Source organism: Pogona vitticeps, chromosome 7, assembly GCF_051106095.1.
Source record: "Pogona vitticeps strain Pit_001003342236 chromosome 7, PviZW2.1, whole genome shotgun sequence".
In the NCBI taxonomy this organism is placed as follows: domain Eukaryota; kingdom Metazoa; phylum Chordata; class Lepidosauria; order Squamata; family Agamidae; genus Pogona; species Pogona vitticeps.
In genome coordinates, this window is record NC_135789.1 from 2,398,600 (window position 1) to 2,418,359 (window position 19,760).

Below are 19,760 nucleotides of genomic sequence, written 5' to 3' on the forward strand. Positions count from 1 at the left end.
ATGAAAAATCTGAACTGTGCTCGGGGGCCAAACCAACTTTACTTAAAAATAAAATGAAACAGCGATGTTATGATTGTTTTTATTTTAAACTTGTTAAGCTTCACAAATACTAAAGAGGTTTTTTGTGATATGTTAAAGATAAGCAACTGATCAACTTTAGACAAAAAGCTATAAATAGTTTTGATGTTCAAAACTGCCCGTGGGCCAGACAGGAGCTGCTCGCGGGCCGTACGTGGCCCTTGGGCCGTACTTTGCCCAGGTCTGGTCTACCCACTGTATCTTTTTCTGCAGCTCTGCATGCGAGAGAGAGCAGCTGCTGGCACCACACAGATGCAGAGGGCTAGCTTGGGGGGGCAGCTGTTGGGACACAGCCGTCTCCTCTGCATCCTCGCCAGCATCTGCCCGTGAGGGAGACCATCTCACTCTTCCTGATGGTAAGGCCACCCCTTCTTCCCCTCTTGCGTGTTCCAGGGAGCAGCACCAGCCACCCACAAAAGCTTCAACTTCGGGGCATTTCATTTGAGGAAGGGAGCTGGCTGTGTTGATGCATCAGGCTTCCTGCTTGTTTTCTGTGTCCCCAGAAGATCCCAACTTGTGTAGGAAGGATTTCTGCAGAATTGCCTGACGGCTCCAGCTTCGCCACCCTCTTCTTTGATCACTTATTACTTTTCTATTTCTTCCCTTCAGTGCTGTAATCATTGCAAAATCTCCTGGCTTTTTGGGAAAGCTCCAGGACTCCAGGGCCCTTTGATTGCACTGTGCCCAGCTTTGGAAAAATGGGTCACAAAGCGTGGTTTGAGAGCAGGAAAGATAGGGATCTTGCTGGAGCTTAATGTTTATGCGCAGACAGAGAATAGGTTGCAAACCTGCCACTGCCTGAAATGTTCTTTTTTTGGGGCGTGGGGTGAGTTGAGCAGTGGAAAGCAGGGCAGCAAAGCACTTTCGCACTGACTTCAGGTCCCTCTCACAGGTCTATTGGGCGTGTTGCTGTTGTTGTGGTTTTTTTTAAAAAAATCATTTGATGACATGCCACCTATCTGTCCTGAGTGCATGTGGTCTTCCCCCAGAGAAGGGCGGGCGATGACAGAAGCAGATAGGTGTTTAGGAGGGGAAGTTGCCTTAACTGTTTTTTTCTGGAGCCACCAGTAATCTCCCCTAGGGAACAGAGGAGTTGCAAACTCATTTGTTGTGATTTTTGCAGGGGAGGCTGGTGGCAGGGGGGCACATTCATTGCAACTCTGTTAGAGATGCATCTCCAGGGCTTAGTTTGAGTTGGATCTTGCTCAACACACAGCTGTGTGCATCCAGGTATCTTTATTAATAGGTTTTAGTCAGTTCAGAAAGTTGTGGTTCCCTAGACTGGCAGCTTTCCTTTATCTTGCTGGGTGACAGACCTGGCCAGGTTTAAGGAGAGGGCATGGAAGCGACTACAGGTTAGTGGAAAAATCCCTGTTTTGTATGTGAGTCTCAAATTCAGTCCCTCACCTTTTCCTTACATGTTGCTGTTCATATATGGATGGGACCCTGTGCTAGAGGCCAGAGGCATAGTTTATGGACTGAATTAAACCCCAGTGCCTCTCATGTTTAGGAGATGAATATCAATCTTTGTCAAGTTTGAGAAAATCCTTTAAATTCTACCATGGCTTTCCAGAAACCACTGTGCCATTTGGTTTGATGTCTCCCCTTCCCAAATGGAAATTAGGGAATAAAACAGAAATTAAGATCTTTATCCTCCACCATGGCTTCATTTAATATGTGTGATCCTGTACCACTTAGTCAGAACCAGCAGGAGAGTACAAGGGAGAAAGTGGCCAGGGTCACTAGCCAATCTGTTTATTCCAATGATTAGTTCCAAGGCTACCTTTTAAAATATTTCAGCCAGATCGTATAAGCAAATCTACCCCAAAAGAAGCTTATTTGACCTGCTTACTGAACACACAGTTATGTTGATAAACTGTGGCTTGTTGTAAGCATAGTAAGAATACAGTCTCGGGTTTCTTCTTATTTACTAAGAGTTAGTCACCTAGAGGTGATCTTGATTTGCTCCCCATAACCAGGCTGAATAGCAATTTCTGAGTCAGGCTTAAAGGTCTTCTTATTTAACCTAGTGCCAGGGGCTTATGATACTGATGGCTGATTCTCTAATATTAACATTGTGTACGTTCCCTGGGTGTGGTGTCAAAGTACAGCATGTACTTTGTAGTAAATACCTTTTATCTGGAGGTGTAAATTACAAAGGTGACCAAATTAATTTAGGATTATGATGGATGCCTTTCTGAAGGTGGTGGTGGATGTTGTTTTGGAGGAACCCTTCTAATTGCTATTATTTAGGAACTGTTGTTTATTTTTTAATTCATTCTTTGCAACCTGGTTTTTAAACTCTATCAGGATAGTTTTATTTTTACCTTCCCTTGATAAAATTATCCTGCTGCCCAATGATGCTAAGCAGCTTTGAGTGATGCCAGATTTAACTCCATTACTGTACTTATTCCAGTGGTTCCCAACCCTGGGTCACTGAGGTGTTCTTGGACTGCAATTCCCAGAAGCCTGCACCACCTGCTGTGCTGCCTGGGGTTTCTGGGAGTTGCAGTCCAAGAACAGCTCAGTTAACCAAGGTTGGGAACCACTGCATTTATTACTCTTTTACACCTCCCAATAACCAGTGCTTTTGGCAATGTACTTATACATCATTTGTATGTCACATACATATATAAAATACAAATGGTAAAATGATTAGAGTACTAAAGACAATACATTAATTTTCGTTGTGAATTTCGTTGTATGGTATACTGTGTATATACTTACAATGGCAATAAATTATATTATTATTATTATATTATTAAAAACAATAAGCAAAAGTAAAACAAAAACACTTCACTGTATAAAACCAAAGTATAATTTTTCTTAAGTACTAAAAAGAATCCTTAAAAGGCTTAGGATAAGAAAAAGTTATTTGCTTGCCATTGAAAAGACTGTAATATAGGGACGAAGCAAACCTACAGAGTATTCCACACATGGTGGGCCCTTACTGAAACACCTTTCTCTGTCTTGTGCCCAGCCATCTGTCCTTGTTTGAAGGGGCACCTGGTGGGGGCATTTGCATGGCATCCCTAAGAGTGGGCATGTCCCATTCTTATTGATGGATATACTTTCCCAGCAGGCAGAACTCTGAGGTTCAGCGAGAGAAGCCTGTGAAATCTTTTCCTTACAGAAGTGTTGCAATGACCAGTATGTACACACAAAACTGTGCTAGCTGTTTGTGCTTTAGAAGGAAGAAAAGAGCAAATGTTCACAGTTTGCTGAAGTTTGCTTGTTTTCCTCACCTGGCCCTTAGAGATATTCTTTCTTGCCTTAAGCAACTATGCATGTGGCTAATTTTAAGCCTGATTTTACTCCTCTTGTAGGCTCCAGGGGCTGTGTTTGAGTTTGTTTTTGAGGCTGTATAATTTTGCTCCAAGACAGGGACTTAACTCTGGAGAGAAACTGGTTTGGATCGTGGGATGCAGCAACAGTTAGAAGTATTATGGAATCTTTTGTTCCCAGGATCTTTAGTTTTTATCATCTTATCTGTGAGGCGTGTTCACCGTTCAATATTGAAATAGAATCCAGCTGGGTTGCCAGTATTTACGCCTTCAGAATACAGGGCTTATTTCAAAGTTTCTAGTTTCTTAATATTTTTTTCTAATTCAGCATCACTTTGTTCTTTTTGACATTTTTATGGTGGCAACCCGGGTTGCAGAAGTTCCTAGTTAATAGAGATGGTTGCTTGCATCTGCCGTGATAAGGCTAAAGAAGTTCTCCTTTTTCTGAGATGCAGAAGAGTATGCAGTTCACAAAGTTGTGTTGTCACACCCAAATCCCTGTGGGAAGCAAACTTGCAGCCAAGTTATTTGTTCCCACAACGGACGGTTGCTTTGATGAATTCATGTCCACAAAATACTGTATGATGATGACCAGCAGCAAAGATGGCCTCTTAGATGGGTAGATGCATCCATGGATAATTGGTTTCTTAATTATTATGAATCTGCCTTTCTTCAGCTGTGACAGACTCAGTTTGAAAGGAGCCCAAGACAACATAAAACTAAGACTGGCATTCTTCATCTTATCATCTTTGTAGCTTCCTTGGAGTCATGTGACCAAATACTTTGGAAAATGCATTATTGATACCTGTGTTTGATTTGAGAGTGACAACTTTAAATGTAAAGCATTCCCCAACTTGCAAAAATAAGGAAATCATGGAGAATGTGTGGCCGCCCAGCCACATTTTTAAACATAGATTTTTTTAAAAAAAATTACTTTAAGCGAATTAGTTGTGCCTTTTGGTCCTTTCTTTAAAACACATGTGTGCACATGTATATGTGTTCTTGGTCAGGTCATCAAATCAATTAATGAAGTATTGTTAAAAATCATAAACCCTGCCAGCCTGCTCCCAAAAACACCTTTTGCAATTGCTCAGAAAAATTCCCTAAACTGGAGTAGCATTGTTCTCCTTTGATATCTTATTTAGATTTCAGTAGTGGGAGTTACAAGCCATCCTACCGATTTCCCTTCTGAATATTACCAAGGTGATTTCATGCCAACCTAACAAATAACCAAACAACAGCCTGGGCTTGGCTGAACCAACAGTATAGACTGTTTTTCACTTTCCTTCCCCCCCCCCTTTTCTTCTTCTTTTAAAATCTGCTTTGGACTGGTCTATTTGTTTTCCTATAATACAGTCTCTGTTGGGCGTGGCAGTCCCTCTCAGAACAACACAGGGGGTACAGTAAATCCTAGTCTTTCACCAAGTTTCTTCCTCCCCATTGTCCGTTGGAAAAACAGAGGCAGTTCAGAGTAAACTTGTTCTCAGCGTTATTGGCATTATCTATGCCTGCCCCCTGTCAGGGGTGACTTGGGGAGGGAAGAACTATACAGATGGAACTTCCCTCAGAAAAAAGAAGGGCATTTCAGCCAGATCCCTGAGTCCAGTGTGGAAAAGGTGTTTTTTTTTTTTAATTCATGATCTTGAGTCACACAGAGAGAATGAGGGGCATGGTGAGGAAGGACAAAATAAGCTGGGTGGAAGCTTCCATTGAGTTTCTGAACTGTAATCTTCCAGGCATGGTTGCAAACTGTGTTGAATAGAAGAGAATAGTGTGGTGAAGATGGTCAGGATTATGTGGGTGATGCTTTCCCCCGTAGAGAAACTTGGCCCAAATGTTCACTGAAAGCCTACTGAAGTCCATATCGTATTTCATGCTATTGTTCTGATGTACGTGGCTTGACATGATGGTGATTTAATATTAAAGTGGGCAGATATTGAAGGAATAAGGAGTTGGGGTGATGTTTTTTTTGGTAGATTAGTTAGTTCAGTTTAAATAGCTGCTGTCTCTCTCTCTCTCTCTCTCTCTCTCTCTCTCTCTCTCTCTGTGTACTTGCATGTATTCATAGGCCTGCATTCACTGAAAGCAAAAGCCTTTCCTTGACATGTTGAACTCTCATGTATCGTAAGTCTCCTGGACAAACAATCCTGTTAGATGATATGGCATTTCCAGAGAATGCTAAACTCCCAGAGGAAATGGACTTCCCCAAAGTTACACGTTAAGCTGATGTTTGGAGCCTGGCGCCAGTTAGTTACAGTCAGGAAATTCAGAATTTTATTAACCACTGCTTCACCGCTGGTGGAATCTTATGGCAGATGAAAGAATTGGCAATGAGGAGCTGAGGGCAGGGATGGTATTGAGATGTACCAGACTAGCCTTTTGGAAGAGTGCGTACCTCCTTAACACCTTGTTCAGAATTATTTTTGGATTAGTAAACTTGTGTTGCCATACTCACTGCGACCCCTTTCTTCCTCTGCCCCATAGTTCAGGGATGGAGCACACATTTTTCATGCAGAAGTCCAAGTATCTGTGGATTTATTCTGCAGCATTTCCATTTAAGAGCTGTTTGGAAAGAGAGCAGGGAACAGCTGCCAACCAGAGTGGGCAGTGCTAAGAAAGATGGCCCCTGATCTGAACTGATGTAAAATTGTTCAGAGAGCCCATTTGACCAGTTCGCTGCCATCGGAAAGGGGCATCGGATGTGCTTTTGTCAAGAGCATTGAATCGTTATGCTTTCTCTTTAAGCAGGGTGCCATTGCAGAAGAGGTAGTGGCTCCTTGGAGTAACCAGGCATGTGGGTTAGCTGTAGATGTCAGGATATGGGGAGGAAAAGGAAACTCAGTTATCATGTACTTGAAAAGAAACGTCAATTTGGGGACATGCAGGTTTCTTGAAGCAAAGGTGGCCGTGTCACCCTTGGTGAGGCAGGTGTGAACAGGATGAGCCCAGGACATTTTGTTGCTTGAGGCTGAGAACAAGACTGCTCCTGCTCCCTTCTGTGCATGAAAACAGACTGGACTGGCCCTGGAAATCTTCCTTGAACTCTGATAACGAGGCCCGAGTTCTCTCCTGAGACCGCAGGCTAACTGGGGGTGGGATGGGGTACAGATCAGAGAGTAGCCCACGGCTCTCTCTTCGAGCACCTTGCTTATCACCCCCGGATATCTGCTGCCTGAGGCTTTCTGCCTCCCTTTTGTCTAGTGATTGGGCCAGCTTGAGTTGGGACTGCTATATGTTTCCACAGGTGAGGATGAGCAGAAAACGCCCCATGATTTGTATATATGTTTTTTTAATTGCTGAATTTTGGTTCCTTTAAGTTACCCTGAATGGAAGTATTTCCAAGTTCCACCCTGTTGGAAAAGAGACAATGAGTTGCATTCGCTTAAAAAAAAAACAACTCTCCCCCACCCACCACAAAAGGATACGTGCGTTAAGGCAGAAAATATTTACAGGTTTTATAGCTGAAACACAAACAGGAAAAGTCCTTTTTTTAAAAAAATGTGAATGTCGTGGATATTCAAAACGGGGATTGCCATGGAAACACCACAATATTTGCTTAAATTGACACAAAGGAGTTTGCTATTTACAGGATTTCAGCTTCGTCATGTTGCATTTTCTTGGGCAAGCACCGATCTCAAACAAATCAAATGTTCCAATTCCTTGCATCTTTTCTTTCTTTCTTTCTTTCTTTCTTTCTTTCTTTCTTTCTTTCTTTCTTTCTTTCTTTCTTTCTTTCTTTCTTTCTTTCTTTCTTTCTTTCTGTCAGCAAAAGAAAACTGTGTGTTGTTGGGAAAGGCTTGCGCTGTCCTTTTCCCGTCTTTTAACTTTGACGTTTGCATCTGGCAGTCCCTTTTCGCCTACCAAAGACATGAGGTGGGGAAGTCCTTGTTTGCACCTCATGAGAAAGATGGCAGGAAGGCAGACAGTAGGAAGGTTACCCTGGAAGCAGTGAGATCTGCCAGGGTTTCTTGGGGATAGTACTGCATGTATCCAGAGGCGAGGGAAACAATTTGAAATGCAGTCTTAGGCTGTCATTTCCTTTGGGTGTGACAAATGGCTTTGGGGATCCTGAAGAGTAGGTGAAATCTGAGCTTGCCTGCTGGCCCTCATTGTTACCTGCCAGAGGGAACCACCTCCATTCAAGTGTACACTATGGCTTAGAAAAGTTTTAGCCTTACAGATGTTTTGGTTTGTTTGTTTGTTTGTTTGTTTGCTTGCTTGCTTGCTTGCTTGCTTGCTTGCTTGCTTGCTTGCTTGCTTGCTTGCTTGCTTGCTTGCTTGCTTGCTTGCTTGCTTCCTTGCTTGTTAAACTTATGTACCACACTGATTCATGGTAAACGCTACTCTGGGTGGTTTACATCCAATATCAACAAAATAACAAGAAAAAAACTTAATATACTCAATGCAACCCCCATATATCAACAAAAAAGCAAACCTAGCCCACTAAATGTTTTGTCCACAAGTCACATCATATCAAGCCAGCAGTGTTAAAGGATGTTGGGAATGGTAGTCTGAAACATCAGGAGGGCAACAGGTTCTTCACCACGTGATCTACTTAATGACAGGGCCTAAATCTATGGAAGACTTCCAGTGGGACATTCATATAATACATATGAACGTAATTTATGACCCTTATCATTTGCCCCTGAATCCACTAACCCACCTCTCTCTGGAAGGAAGAGTCTGGAACCCTACTAGAAAGATTGTTGGTCACTGAACCAGTGACTGCATTTTAATATCAAGCTGCTGGGGACATGAATTTGGACTGAAAAGCAGGGCAAACATTTAAGTCACGTCAGGCAGTAAATGTAAATGTTTAAAGTCATTTCTCACAAAAGGATCTGTAGACAGCAGCCACCATCCAGACATCTGAGCAGACCCACCCCTGCCTGTTCCAAGCAAGTAGACCACAATCACATGCCATGAGGCATTTCCTGGGGGCCAGCCGCTTGTCATGTTTTAGTGGAGATGTAGTCAATAGAACTGATGTACCATGCTCGTTTCACATCCTATATAACAAAAGAGACACTTTGACCAATACCCAAAAGCAGTTAACTGAAATTTGTGTCATTTTGATTGTGAGGGTTGTTGGGAGGGAGCAGTACAGGAAAGCACACTTAATGCTGTTTAAATGTTTTGCTGGAACAATGTCCAAATTTTGCTTAGACATTATTTTCACTGGAATAACTCAAAACTTGTGGAGCATGTGACGGGAGCAAACATGCCATTTCTTCTGATTGGTAGGCGTGGTAGACAGCATGAGAGACAATTTGGTGTGTTTGGGAGAATGGGAAGAGGGAGTTGAAGGTACGCATACAGCCCCCAGGTAATGCATCACCCACACCTTCTCTTGTAAAAGGCAGCTTTATAAGTTACAGGGTTGCAATACTGAATGTTTTCTTTCTTTCTTTCTACAGGGCAAAGAGTAATCACCAAGTATAGGGAACCTATCATATCTGGGCTCTGTCCTGAAAAACCCTGGGAGGGGTTACAGATCCAGACGGCCCCTCCTTAACGTGTGGTTTGGAATGGACTTCAGACCCATTGTCCTGGATGCAAGGTACCCACTGGCTACTGTTCTGGTCAGAAGCTGAGGCCCCTTAGATTTGGGAAGGGTTCCTAGGCCTGCTTCCCTTCTTCCTATTAAAACTTCCCATGGCTGCATTCACTGCAAATGCAGATGCATATGCCATGCGTTTAAGAAAAGCTCAAAGTGACATGTCACCCAGCACTCTGCATGTCTGCAGTACAGTATATTTATTTATTTTTTATTTTATTTATTTTTATTTATTTATTTATTTATTGTATTTATACCCCGCCTATCTAGTCATTTCGACCACTCTATATACATGAGTGTGGCGTGTGCTCTTAAAGATCTGATTGAGAACACTGAGAAGGGAAATATTTTGTATTCCCCTGAGTTAGGTACAATGTCTGCTCCCAGTTTTGTGCTAGTCAAGAACACTAATAAACGTATAAAATGTGTTGTGTTGGAAAAGGGCACCAAACACTGATCTCCCTCCACAGAATGTTACATCTCCTCTGGCAGTGCCACATTGCTCGATGCTGGGTGGCACAGACAAAATAAATAGGCCTGACTGCCATATGAAAGCAAGCCAGAATTGCTGGGGATTCTGAGAACTTCCCCTTGGCTCTTCTTGGCAGTAGCTCAAAAGGCAAGGAAACCCTCCCATCTTGGTTTGTTTGCACCGAAACTGAGATTCTGGGCTTGTTGTTCCCAAACAGATCAGGCATCGGAAGCCAGGACCAAGCCTTGGCTGTAAAGTCCAGCTAGTTAGGAGAACAAAGGATGAATAATCCCAGTTGGGGCACAATGCTGAACAGACTGGAGCTGGAGGTTCCCTCGGTTTTGTTTTGTTTTGCACTCCCTAAACAAACGGATGTGATTGGGTGGCACTTGTGTTGTTCCTAATCTAATGATGTGGGAATGTATCCATAATTCTGTACATTGTGATCAAGTTCTGTTAGACATTTTTGGAGGAGTTAGAGTGAAGGAGGCAGGAGAACATGAGAAAGACACAGCACTGTGTCTTCTCTGGCCCTGGTTTTAAACCAGATTAAAAGCCCCCTGGTCTGAGGATGCCTCGTTTTGTAAAAAGGCAAGAGGGTTCTCTGCTTGTAACCACTATATGAGGTGGAAATACTGAGAGTTCTGTAGTCCCAAATATATTTCCACAGGATTTTATCATACCTGTGGTTTATCATGGCTAAACAGATCATACCCATTGACATCTGTGGACTCAGCTGCTTTCAATGGGGAAAACGTGAAAGGGGAACACTGATGTTTCAGCATGAATATGAAAGAATGAATCATCAGTCCCGCACATGCACACCACTGTGTTCAGGTGAGAGTAATACACTACCTCTGATCTGAGCCATACTTGTAATTTATTTGGAATTACAGGGGTTACACAGGGTTACATAGAGCAGGTCCATGTGGCTGAGAAAAAGAAAGCTTCTATTTTATACAATTTGTTACTAGTTTGTGGAACTTCTTGCTACAGGTTGTGATGCTGTTCAGCATTTTGAAAGGTCTTATAAAGCAGATGAGGAGGAGATAAGCTTACTGATAAGTGCTGGCTATACCTGTCTCTTTTTGACTGTTAAGAACTGTCAGCTACAAAAGACGCTGTATCTCTGAAAGCTCAGAACCAGGTACAGACAAGGACATAACATCTTTTCATGTGCCCTTTTAATCACACACACAGCGGTAAACCCTGATCCTTCTGGCTTGGCTACCGTCGAACTGTTTTACTGGGCAGACCTTCTGGTTTCATCTGGCATTTGTGTTGGGCTTCTACAATAAAGACTTCTCAGAGTATTAATAGTAATTTGACCAAAGATTCCCATCTCCAGTAGGAAAGAGCTGTAGAGAAAGCCTGCCTTCCTCTTCCCGCCGCACCCCCCCCCCCAATATCTTTGCCCAGCAGAGGATGCATCAGGTAAGTGGTCTGGGGTGGCAGCACCTCTCCGGGTCTTTCCCAGCCTTACTGAAAAAAGCCAGAGGTTTAACTAAGAGCCTGCTATGTGCAAAGCAGGTGCTGCCCCATGCTGAGCTGTGCCAGGCTATGTAGTGCCAGGCTATTGCAAGGCTTACAGAGGTAACCTACACACTGCACTTTCAACACTTGGCACGTGCCGTCTAAAGGAAAAGCTTTGTTGTTGCTATGATGGGCTGTTTGGATTAGCCACTTTGTCATCTTGAGTTTTCTGTATACCGAACACACCATGGATGCTCTGAGACCTTGTCTTGCATGTCTTCTTGCTGATCCAGATATTGGTCTGCCCAGAAAATGGCCACACTTTTACCCAGGCAGGGTGCATTTACTCATACATGTGCAGAGGCAGAGACCTTTTATTTTATCATTATTATTTTCCCATGAGAATATGAGGCAGGATACCAGAGGAGGAGCAGAAGTCCTTCTCTGGGCAAAGGGCTGGGTTGTCACCTCCATCTGCTCAGGCTCCCGACATTCGGCCAATCCATATTGTTAACATATTGCCTGCCATATGGATCCGCTCAGCTCTCCAGGAACGCTTGGGAGACCTGACCTCTAGTGTGACAAGATGTGAACATGAAGGACGGGGCTGACAGCAGCCCTTAGGTCTTAGGGTGTGAAACTGTTTTCCAGACACTCCTTTGCATCTTCCTTGCTTCCTCCTTTGAGCAGGCTTGCTTTCTCTTTCTGTCACTCTCTGCTTCTGGTTTTAACTTCCCTTCTCCTGATTTCCTGCATCCCAATCTGTATTGGATCAGTGACCTTCATTTGTAACTAAACCGGACAGTTGTAAATTCCCTCCCGCAGGCCTTTGATCAGATGTTTGGTTGACAACTGCAGAGAGCTGAGCAGAGAGAGGGAAGGGATGTCAAAGAACAGGAAAGGACATGACATCGTCAGGGAGTAAAGCTTGGTGATACTCGGTCTCCAGGATCTGTTAAGAGTCCAGTCTTTTGAGATTGGACTCTTCTTTATGCCATTTATCTTCATTTGGGGAAAACACAGGAGTAGCTTTTCAAGAAGGAGCTGGACTTTCACAGCAACATCTGCAATATGAGTAGGTTTTAAATCAAGGGTTGAGAACCTCCAGAGATTTTGGGCTTCAACTCCCATAATACCTTTCTACCAGCTGAGCTAACTGGGACTGCAAAGTTTAAAACATCTGCAGAGCCAAAGGTTCTCAAGTGTCTACTGCCAACACTTGGTAAGGCTGTAGCTCAACAGGAGAGTAATACAAGATACCTCACGAACCAGGTTCCAGGTTCAATTCCTAACGTTTCCCAACCCTAACCTTAATCTTATCCCTAACGCTGAGCTACGTGGAGCAGAGGCCTGGCTTGTGTTACATAGCCTTCTCACAGGACTGTCCCAGAGTTTCCAAGTCTAACTGCAAAGGACTAGGAATCATGTTTTCAAAAAGCAGATGAAGGTTATCTTCTTTTTGTCTGGATTCTGTGCATGTCCTAGATTTGTTACCCTGTAACATGCATGCCAGTTTGGCACGGGTGTGTTCCCAGGATCCTTATCTATAGATGCTCTCCTTCCCACAGACATTAATACCTGCTGTTTGATTGTGCATTGAATGGTTGCCTCAGTTATTGCAAAATCAAAAGTTAAGGATGGGCCTCAAATTGTTGTGATGTAAGAGGCCTGATTTCTTGCTAATAACAAGTTTAGCACCTGAAAATAGAAGAGCTCAGCAGAAACCCAATCTGGCGCCTGCTGAATGTTTGTGCATTAGGTTGTCACGTGGAAATGCAAGCTGGCTGTTGCTTTCTTTGAAGCCAGTACCATTTTATGGAGCGGCCTTCCCCATAATATCCGAAGATGTGCTGGCAATAGTTGTCGTCATTGCTAGCCAGCAGGTGAATGGCCAGGTTCCCCTGCGATCATGAGAGCTGTGTTGTTATGTCCTGTCAAGTTGGAACCAACTTACAGCAGCCCTAATAGGGCTTTCAAGGTAAGTGAGGCATTCAGGGAGTAATTTTCACTAGTTCCACTTCCTCCGTGAACTTCGATGGCTAAGTGGCGATTTGAACCAAGGCCTCTTGAGTCCTAGTTGATCACTCTGCTGCATCACATTGGGTATCCCATGAGACTTGTAAGCCTTTGGAAATTGGAGAAGGCTATTATGGAGCATTTACAATGGACAGAGCTGTAGGCTTCAATGTGCTTGCAATCCAGTGTATCATTGCCATTATATCAATACGCACAGAAGTTACAATAAGAAAAAAGATGGGGGACTCCAGGCTCTGAGTTCTGTGCTGGGAAATCTATTTATTGAAATGACCTTGTATACCATACACAGTTCCTCCTGAATCCATAAATAAACACCCTTGTGCAGGAATGACCCAAACCAAAGTTTATTTACATATTATGTGGATGTGGTAAATTGAACTATTCCTGGGTGAAACCTGTTCCTGATTATTTTTTCGTGCTTTCTGGCTGTAAGTTCTGTTGCATTTCATTTCTACACAAAGGGTGTTTTTCAGAATAACATGTTTTCAAGCCCCGTTTGATCTCATTTAGACTGTACAGATTTACAAAGATCAAATACCTCAAGCCTTCTGAACTGGGACTGTTGAGTTGTAGAAGAGTTTTACCTTTACCTGTCCCAAATACTAAAAGATTGTTTTGAGCTTCATCCACAGCCAAAATGTGGCCAGTGAGAACTTACCTAAACTTTAGTTTACAGAGCATATTCTTTTGCCGGAGTCGCTTAAACAGTCAAATGGGCTCCCGATTGGACCATGAGAGCAAAATGTGCAAGACACATTTTCCTGTTAGAAGTGTGATTCCAAGGAATCTGTTGATGAAAGAAAAGGGGAGAGGGAGTCTTTGATGTGTGCATTTATTTTTCCCCCAGTATCTTTCTTTCTCTGCAGCCATCCATGAGGCCTTAATTTAAAGTGTGAGAAAGAGAGAGAGAAAGAGTGAGCGTGTACACATACATGTGTGGTTGTTAAAGATGGCCATCCCCCTATATCTTAGCTTTAGCTGATCAGCTTGTTGGGTGGTAGTGAAGAATGATGCAAGTCTCGATCTGTAAGTATCTAGAGGGCCGCATATCCTGCATCCCTGGGATAGACAGCACTAAGCGAGATGTTCAGGGACCGTTGAGCAATAGCAGCCAGACTTCTCTCCAGCTGTCCCTCCTCTTTCCCTTCAGCCAATAGAGAACGTTGGGTCTCTTCTGGGGCAGACTCTCCATTCATAAGGGGCAGTGGTGGGGATTCGGATAGCGTGTCGTGTTTAAACTTTCTGTTAGGAACCCAGGAGGTTCCCCTAAACAGCCATTAGCATCCTAGTTCTTGTGGTTTCAGGGGAAAAGATTGCTTTAGACAGGCTCCTGCCTCCTACCAGGTCAGATTTTTATCCATCTAGTCCATTTCGGCTTCTCTGAATAGCAGCTATGGCTCTCCAGGGGGGCTTACACAGAGAGTGCCTTTCCTGTCACCTGCTCTCAGTTCTTCTAAAGAAAGATGCACCTGAGCTCTCTCTCTTTGCTGACTGAAAAGACAATATTCTCAAAAGCTTGTACACTTTTTTTGTTGGCCTTTGGTTGGTCTAATAAAGGTATCACCTCAGTAGGGATTTCGGAATTTGTGGCCTTTCTTGGAGCGGCTGCCCTCTTTTTGTACCCAGGTAATTGTGTTCCTTCTGTTCTATAATGGTCTTGCTGGAAATGAAATCAGATTTTTTTTTCCCACCCCTCCTCTTGTTTGCGCCCATTATTCTTCCCTGTTCCCTCATCCTGAAAGATTTCTCTCTGGAAATGTTGGGGATTCATCTTTGCTTATTTGCACTTGGAAGCACCCGCTTGTTTCCTCTGTTGAGGTTGGTCTTGGCAGAAAGGGGGTCGCACTAGCTAGCCCAGCACTGGACCGTGGGAGGAGGGAGGTACGGTGGTGGCAGCATCCACAGTATGCCTCTTCAGATTAATCAGCATGTTCTCCTCCGGAAATGCTAATGGGGAAAAGCAATTAAAGTGCCCCCTTTTCCCTCCCCCTTTTCTAAGTAATCTGTGTTAAGAGCTGGTAATGAAGGTTTAGTGCCATTGTAACTCAATATTTCAGCTTCACCGGTCTGAATAAATAGCGATCTGAAACTAGGAGCATGGGGGGGGGGGGGTGGGGGGAAGATTTGGAAAGATTTGGTCGTGGGAAGTGGCCACAACCACTGAGCTAAGTTGATCTCGCTGCAGACCAAAGGTTGTGGCACTCAGAGTGTGGAGCATGTCAGGGAGCCTTCTGTGGACAACATAGCGTGTGTCTCATCCCGACAAGAGAAGCCAGGCTTCCCCTTTGTGGGTTGGCTTGCCGCCTTCTACCTGTGGGTTATCGTTCAGGGCTAAATGTTTTCAAAGTTCTCAGATCTTGTGTTTTGCAAAAAAGGAACCAAAGAGATCAAGTCCAAGAGATGAGGAGGCTGGAGGGGCAAATGCACCAGAGCCCTGCTTGAGTGGCTGGAAAGTTACCTGCCACAGCCTGGCCTTCCAAGGGAGAACAGCAAAGAGGAGGAAGCAGAGCCCTCTGCTCTTGCAAGAGGAAGCCAGAACAGAAAATGAAGGCTGGCCTCTTTAAACAGCCACACGCCAGGCCTCACGCGGTCCCGTTTTATCTGAGGTCCCACCGCATGTTATTCCAGGGCCGATCCGCTTTAGCTAATTAATAATCTGACAGGAGACACCCGAGGGATTAGCCGCTGAGACGAGTTAGGCCAAACCCCCAGCAAATGAGTCTTGTGCTCCCTAGAGGCTCTAGGGTGACATTGGGGGAAGCGGGGGGGGGATAGAGGGTCGCAGCAGGGGTGGGGAAACTCTGAAGGGGATTTACAGCACTTCTGGGGGTAAGGGAAGAGCAGAGGCTTAGGAGAAGCCAACTGGAAGGTCAGAGGGGTTCCGGCATTCCAGGCAACATGCCGATTAAGGGAAGCCCCTGCCAAATTGAGAGGTGCCTTCTTTATTTGACTCAAAGACTGATTGCTTGTCACAAGTGCCTTCTGCTCCTTCTCAGGCAGCACTGGCTTGCCTTTGTAGGGAGTGCTTTTAGTCCCCCCCCCCTCCTTTGTAACCTTACATCAACCCTGAGAGATAGGCTAGAGCAGTGATTCTGAACCTTGGGTGACCGAGGTGTTCCTGGACTGCAACTCCCAGAAACCCTGGCCAGCACAACTGGTGGTGAAAGCTTCTGGGAATGGCAGTCCAAGAACACCTGGGTTACCCAAGGTTAGGAACCACTGGTCTCTTGGGAGAAACTGGCCCAGCAAGTATGCCAGTGACTTATCCATTTCTGGAGAGCAGGTCCTGCTTGTGAGCTACCTAGAGGTACCTAGCTGTCTGCTGAGAAGACAAAAGGCAGATCTTGAAGGTACCTTTGGTCTCATCCAGCCAGATCAGTATATACTCTGGGGAACCCATCTCTTCACCCCAGCCATCTCCAGCCTGTGTTGGTCTAGAACCCCTGGTCCCCTCCTGTGGCTAAGGATTACAGGCATTCTAGAGCATCCCTCTCGAAGGTCGTGAGAGGCTGCTTCAGCCCCTCTGCCCTCGTTGAAGGAGGAGCCCTTCTTGATGGACCACCACCGTCTTTGCTCTCCTGGGTTTGTGGGCATTTGGCTTCCCACCATGTGAAACAGACGATAGACTCTCTGCCTGGAGCTGGTGTTTCCTAGCTGTGTTGCACCCACTGGGTTTGGCTCTCCTGCCACAAGGGCTGGGGAGGGTAAGGTCTCAGTGCAGCTGCTGTTTCTTGCTCCCTTTTATTCTGCCTTTCTGGGAGGTCAGCTTTCACTGCTGTGCCATAGATACAACTGGATATTTTCATGGGCTTTCTTGTCATCCTTGCTGCTCCCCGGATCCACACCAATGCCACAAGTGCATGAGTTGGGGTTGTGGTTCGAAAAGGATTTTCTGCCCCCACGGATGGATGACTATCATGTTTGGGCCTCTACCCCACCCACCACCCACCCCACCCCCACGAGGCTCTCGGCAAAGACCTGCTTGGCCCATCAGGGAGGAAAAACTTGCACTCAGTCTGTTGCCTGTTCTGCTTGCCTTCTGTTTGCAGGGACTTTTTAAAAAAAATGTAGGAGGAGAACATTCAGTGTGTTTCTGCCACCTACCCTGTGGTCTAAAGTGGTCCAATACATTCTTCTACCATATCATCTGCATTTTATCAGTTCATATGTGTAAAATGGATGCAAACCAGCAGTAGCCACTGGCAGAGGAATTTTCTGGAGGGTTTTCTTTTCCCCTGAACAGGAGCTGTTAGTTGTGTTGAGTTGTGTCCTTACACACACACATACACTCTCACTCACTCACTCACTCATACTCTCTCTCTCTCTCTCTCTCTCACACACACACACACACACACACACAAACACAAACACACACACACACACTCTAGAGGCCTGTACGGCAAAGTGGTTTGGCCTGCCTCCTGCAATCTTGCCAATTGCCCGTGCTGCCTCCTGACCAACATCATTAGTGCTGGGTATTTATATTTCATTAACGACATTAAGCCAAAACGGTATTAAAAGCCAGCGCTGGTGATAAATAGCATATTAATAAAGAGGGAAGTGGGCTGCCGTGTAAGTGAGTGCTTTCTTTGGAACTGTTTGAGGTAGCTAGCTTTTTTTTCCTTTGGTTTGGTTTAGTTTGGGGTTTTGTTTTTTTTAACCCCTTTGACTCACCCAGGGAGAGACGGAAGGGTAGCAGAGGACCAGGCAGGGATGCCTCTGTGGGAACAGTGGCAGGCCTCCAGCCGGTCTTGGGGTCAACTTGTCTGCTGCTAGGGAATGAAGCGGAAGGTGCAAAGGGGGGGGGGTGACGGACAAAACTGAAAACATGACTTTTGTATGGAGTGCAAAAGGAGTGGGACACAAAGTGACACAGATCGTGGGTGGTGTGCAGCCAGGGCAGAATGGAGTTGTCTCAAGGCAGGATCTGGGAGGCAGGAGCAGTCTTTCAGAGCAGACCACCGCATCATCCTAGCGTCCTGGACTGGCCCGGCCCAAGGCTAGCCTGCTGCTGCCTTCAGGTGTGATGGAGAACTGCGAGTGTAGAAGAAAGATGCAGCTCCCATTCCCATTCCCTCTGCTTAAGAACGTCCAGCCTTTTCCCCTTTGGACTGCCTCCCTGCTAGGTTGGGCCGGCCGACATTTCTCCCTCCTGTTCTGCTTGCCACCCTAGAGCGCTCTCTTGTTTGTAGAACCAACTGGATTGCCAGTTAAAGGGTGGGCAAATATTCTGCCACTTTAAGTCCTGAGGAACATCCACAGAACATTTTTTTGAGAGGCTGTATTTTAGCAATATGAGGAACTAGTATCCAGCCTCTGAACATGTGCAGAGGGCTGTCCCCTATGGGCAGTCTTCTTCTGTTTTGTTTTTGTTTTTAAAAAAAAACATGCCTGTGGTAAACTGAAGGGAAGTAGCACTACTTTACTACGATTCTCCCACACGCACACACCCATCTGTATTGATACCTTTAGTCTTTCGACAGCAAGATCCGCAGATCCAGTTCTGGCCCCTCTGACAACATTCAGGGGTGGAAGTTTCCTTCCTACACAAAATTCCTCCCACCCTGAATTTTTCATGGCACTTCCTCCCTGGCATGATACAAGCCTGACTCCTCTTTTTGAAAGGAATTTTAATCAGAGTTGACTGAGGAGTGCTGAAAAACAGGAGGAAGTAATTAGAAATCCAAATTTATGGCCTGCTAAAATGTTTCCCTGTTCTAGTCGCTTTGTGTAAAATCTCTGTACAGTAGTTGGCCTCCATTCCACTCTTTCTCCCTGTCGCGGGCCTTGCTCTGAAGCTGGCAATTTCTTTTCCTCGCCACTTCACCCTCTCCCCCTTGGGGAGAGGGGGGGAAAAAACCAGGCAGGTCTTCGTTTTGAGTGAAGCCACAGCAGGTGTCAAAGCCCTCTTTTTAGAAACTCCTTATCTTGCAGGAGTTAGTGTACAAATGGAAGGCCTGGAGTTCCTTATCCTTCCTTCTGAGGTTTTATTTTTTTTAAACTCCTGTCAGAGGTTTTCCTCCTGGGAGTTTCAGAGGAGCTTTTCTCCACGGCCTGGCCCCAACCTCTTCAAGGAGAGGGCATTCCTCTGCATATCCTGTTACCACTCCTAAAGATATCAGAGCACAGAAGTTTACACACCTCAGCCACTTATGGACTCTTAACATAAAGTAGTCACTGGCATGTAGGCATGAACAATCAGAGGCCTGGGGAAACCGGGGTCCAAATGCCCCGCCACCCACCCTGAGCAAATCACCAGCTCTCCGCTGAACCATTAGATAGCCCATTGGTTTGCTTACAGTTGGGAGTTTGATTCCCCCGTGGGGCCTCCTGGACAGGGGCTGGACTTGACGACCGAGAGGGTCCCTTCCAGCTCAGCAAATCTAACGGTTGTTATTATTATTATATTAATTCCCCTTACTGTATAGGATTTTTTCTAAAGTAGCCATGTTCGTTCACCTCAGCATGTTGGCAAAAGTAAAGAGGAAACAAGTAATTGACCCATGAAATCTCACACTGAAATAAATCGGTTAGTTTTCAAAGTGCTATCGGATTTTGCCTTCCCTCCCCCCACTTCCCTTTTCACCCTCCCCCTTTTACTTTTGCCATAAGATCATAAGATCATTGTGGAGGAAAGTGAACCTGCACCTTTGTGATGTGGGGAGTAAAGGAGGGATATACAAGCACCCGGGAGGGGGGAAGGATGTAATAAGTGATTCCTGCATTTATATTATGACCTAAAATCCTATGTCATGCAATGAAGACAGTTATTTTATTTTATTTCTATTTCCAGTCCACATTTCCTATGCGTAGGCCTTCAAAGCAGCCTATAAAGTTAAAAACAGCCTTAGAAACTCAG

General features: G+C 44.9%; 1 long non-coding RNA gene across 1 annotated transcript in view; it reads left to right on the top strand.

Moving 5' to 3' along the window:
• The window catches only part of LOC144584044 (uncharacterized), a 112,166-nt gene that overhangs the window by 37,528 nt on the left and 54,878 nt on the right, over nucleotides 1–19,760 (top strand). Inside the window, exon 2 of the long non-coding RNA XR_013538050.1 lies at nucleotides 8,780–8,922. This is a non-coding gene — a long non-coding RNA (uncharacterized LOC144584044). The remainder of the gene's footprint in view (nucleotides 1–8,779; nucleotides 8,923–19,760) is intronic.